The sequence below is a fragment of the Narcine bancroftii genome, chromosome 1 (assembly GCF_036971445.1).
Source record: "Narcine bancroftii isolate sNarBan1 chromosome 1, sNarBan1.hap1, whole genome shotgun sequence".
Lineage (NCBI taxonomy): Eukaryota > Metazoa > Chordata > Chondrichthyes > Torpediniformes > Narcinidae > Narcine > Narcine bancroftii.
The window spans coordinates 296,727,479-296,731,795 of NC_091469.1; the positions used below are offsets into that span (position 1 = coordinate 296,727,479).

At 42.1% G+C, this 4,317-nt stretch overlaps 1 long non-coding RNA gene across 1 annotated transcript; it reads left to right on the top strand.

The window, feature by feature from the left end:
• Nucleotides 1-1,122: 1,122 nt before the first annotated feature.
• LOC138751839 (uncharacterized) lies at nucleotides 1,123-1,452 on the top strand. The gene is made up of 2 exons (XR_011350226.1): nucleotides 1,123-1,236; nucleotides 1,354-1,452. It is a non-coding gene; the product is annotated as an uncharacterized lncRNA (long non-coding RNA).
• Nucleotides 1,453-4,317: the final 2,865 nt, after the last annotated feature.

Consider the following 4,317-nt stretch of genomic DNA (forward strand, 5'->3'; position numbering starts at 1 on the left):
GTTGAACTTCTCCTTTCCGATCTGGATCTGTGCCCTGTGGTTGCTATAGGTCCTGATGGTGGAGCCGTTGGCCACCCTCAGGGTTGGATGTCGAGATCAGGTGCAAGTCTCTAATGCTGTGGGGGGGAAGGACGCTGAGCTCAGCCCCTGTGTCCACCAGGAATCGGCGGCTGGTGGATCTGTCCATCACATGAAGGAGGCTGTTTGTGTGGCCAGCCATTGCAGCCATCAACGGAGGCTGGCCTGGTTGTTTCCCTGAAACCTGAAGGGCTGGCAGCACTTACGTGCTTGTGCTCCCCAGCATTAGTAGTAGAAACACCAGGTTGACTGGCCGTCCTCTGGCTTGGTCTTGGGAGTGGCTTGCGGTCGGCTGGCTCCTGGTCATGCCACCTGGTTGAGTGCTGCCTCGCTCTCCCTCTTCATGCACCGGGGGCATCCGCACGGGCTGCCTTTCTCCTCAGGTTCGAGAAGTTTTCATCTGTGAGGAGCAGCTGGATGTCCTCCGGCATCTGTTCCAAGAGTATCTGGAGGAAGAGAAAACAAGGCTTGTGGTCTTCCGCCAGGGCCAGCATTTTGACCCATCATCGCTGACGGACTACGGTCTTCAAGCCCATTTAAGTGAAGGAGCCTGGAAGCCCGTTGCTGGGGAGTTGGCCCGAAAGTTCCAAGCAGCAGGTCTTTGAGGGTGGTGTACTTGCCTGTAGCCGGGGTGTGGTGGATGATGTCGTCCACCCTCGCTGCCGTATCTTGGTCCAGAGCACTCATGACATGATAGAACATTGTGGCACCTGAGGAGATGTTGCGGAGTTCAAATTGTGCTTCCACCTGCCCGAACCACATTCTCAGTTGGTGGGTCCAAAAGGGGGGAAGCTTGAATGAGACAGCATTAACCTCTGCTGAAGCCATGGTGTTTTTAGTCCAGAAAAACGTCTGGGCTCGTCAGGGTCACCACTGTGGTGGTGTGAGCAGTGGAAGAAACACAGCCACCATGTTGAGGGTCATTAACGACTGTTTTTATTCAATTTCAGCTTATCCCTATAAGGGCAGCATGAGCTCAGTCACCTGGTGCATTGTGATGTCATAATCGCTGCCCAGGGTGCATGCTGGGAGGGATGCTGGAGTCAGAAAGAAACCTCTGACGATGTCATTTCCCCATGGCTGCCCCGCCAAATGGTGATACAAGCAGGGCCGGTTCGCCATGAGGATGGGCACCGCCATAAATTTATATTTGATGAAGTAAGTGCAAATATTAAACATTTATAATGCATCATCTGTAATTCTTACCAAGGTCGTGCTTACACATATATCATTAATATACTTCAATTATAACATTATTCTTGTTTTTTTTTGCAGTATGTCAACTAAACACTATTCAACTTGGAATTGTCTGATACATTGAACACTTATGTCAATCTAACAAAATAAAAATTAAAGCTGATGCTTATGTTGAAATGAATTGGAAAATTATTTTGTTCTCCTGTCCAGATTCTCATTTTATTCCTTGTGTCAACCTGTTTTCTTGCGAAACTATGGAGCAAATATTTTTCCTCCCCTTCAAGATTCTTATGCCCATAATGTATATGCTTGCAGAGCTGCACTCCAATCATAACTCAACTGATTTCAACTGTCCCCTGGGCTTCACAATCAACAGTTCTGCACTGCTCACATTCTCCCTCTCCATCCTCCATTTCATCCTCAAATTCTTCATCTGTGCAATTTCAACTCTACAAACTTTTGAGATCTGCATTGCCCCTTAAATTCTAGCTACTTCTGTATTCATGATGGTAAAACTGGACAATAATATTTTTTTTCTAAAAGGTTTGCTTCCTGAAAACAAATTGGAGATTATGATGCCAACTTCAAGCTGAATGCAAAGATCATTTCAGATTCACTGCATCACATAGGAAGTTGGAGAAACATTAAATTAACTTTTATTGAATGTAGCATGTTTAATTACATAATGATGCTGACACGTTGTGTTCATTCAACTGACCTAAAAATGTCTTTCTGCAGATTTTCATTTGTACTCAACATCTGATGCCTCTTGTGTCAGTATCCAACAATACTCAACCAACATTGATGGTTTTCCATGGTTGCAATGTCCTGGTGAAACCTTTCACCATGTTTGTCACTGACTGCACCAAGATCAGGAGGGAAGAAGCCCAAGTATAAAAGCAGAAAATGAATTTTCAAGGACATGTTACGCACTTTACGTGTGTCAGAAAATTCCAAAAATAGTTTAAATCTAAACAAGGAGTATATGATAGGAAATTTTAATGTGATCATCATGATCAGCAGCCCAAAATCCATAAAATACACCCAAAAGTGTTCAGGAAGCAAAATCTTCATTATCCAGTGTCAACAGTACCTTATTTTTGGACATTCTCTCCTGAATCTGTCTACTTCAATGCTTTCCTTCCTTTCACAAGCTCCTTAGAGCTTGCCTCTTCCTTCCTGTGATCTCTTTCTATGGCTCAGTTTTTGTTTGATAATGTTACAATCTACTCAAGCAATTTTAAGGATCGTTAATCTGTCATATCGATGCAGTTTACAGTTATTTATATATTGACTCAGCTGCTTTGTGTCAACTATAAAGATGATTTAAAAAAAAAGATGGATCTCTGATTGTTTTTATGACTTCATCATTCATTGAGTATAGATTACAAAATGAATATTCAGTTATTTCTGCATTCACTGTATTGCCAGATCCAGTTCCAACAGTGTCATCAAGTTTGCAGATGACTCAACAGTAGTTGGCCTCATCAGCAACAACGATGAGTTGCACTGCAGAGAAGAGGCTGAAAATCTCATGATATGGTGTAAGTAACAACCTGAGTCTCAATGTGAACAAGACGAGGAAGATAATCCAGGGCTTCAGGAGGACCACTCTCTTCAATACACATTAATAACTCTGTAGTGGAGAGCTCCAAGTTCCTTGGAGTTTATTGAACTTGTGTCTTATTGTGGACATACAACGTCTGCTCTCTTGTCAGGAAGGCGCAGCAGTGACTGTCTGAGAAGACTGAAGTGGGTAAGGCTACCGGCCACTATTATGTCATCCTTCCACAGGAGCTCTATCGAGAGCATCCTGGCCAGCTGTTTCATAGTGTGATATGGTTGTTGCAAAGAAATGATGGTCAATTCAGAGGTCTATAAGGGTGGCAGAGAGGATCACTGGAATCTCCCTTCCCCCACCCATTGACATGATCTACCAAAATCATTGTCTGAAATGGGTGTGGAAAATGATCGAGGGCTCCTTCCACCCTGCATATTGCATCTTTCAGTTGCTCACATCTGGAAAGAAATACAGGAGCATTAGAGCCAGCGCTACCAGGCTCTGAAACAGCTTCTTCCCACGGGCAGTGAGAATGCTGAATGACCAAAGGAACTGCTCACACTAACCATATTCACAAAACAATGTTTATTTATTTGTAGATCTGAATACTTGTCCTGCATATGCCTGTATGTGCCTTGTGTCTAGTTGTGCGTCTGTGTGGGTGTACACCGAGGATCGGAGAACGCAATTTCATTGGGTTGTACTTGTGCAAAAAGATCACAATGAACTTGACAAGGCTCGATTTTCAATACTTTGGAGATGGTGCATGGGTAAAAAAGGCTGCACTTTTGCAAGACCTTCCCAGTCTTCCAGCAAGAGGTTTATGCCAGTGTTAGATGAATTGTTCCATAAATTGCTTTCGATCAGTATGCTCTTTCAATAAAAACATTGTCCTTTGTAATTAAAAATTCTCAACATCAAGCCATCTAATTAATCTAATTCTCAGGCAGAAAAGGCACATTAAAAATATAAATTAAAAATGGAAAGAATAGGCAACATGATATTGGATGCAAAGCATCTTTTTCTTCTGAATAGATAAAATGTATGGGACTTAATCAACTGTCACCTGTTCTTGAAATTCTATTAACAGTTAACCCATCAGACTGTTGCAGTTATCTTTATTTATGTATAGACTTGGCTGATTTATGTCAATTTTAAAGGCAGATAAATCTCCTGTTGTTTTTAAGACTTTATAGTCCATTTAGTATAAATTACAAAATGTAATTTCAAGCTGTTGTGTTTTCAACCAGTTTGATTGCCCTCAAGGCAGTTAGAGACCTTGGGGGTATACTCTGAATCTATTTTGCCATCTGTGGTAGCATGAACTAAGATTAGAAATGCAGTGGCACAATTTGGATACTTTAAGTACTTAATTGACTGTGGTTTATTCATTGAGAGAAATTCAGAACTATGCCGTCACTCGTTGCAAGATCCTTATTATTTAGATAGTTTAATTCTAAAATTATCCTGCTATCCCTTTT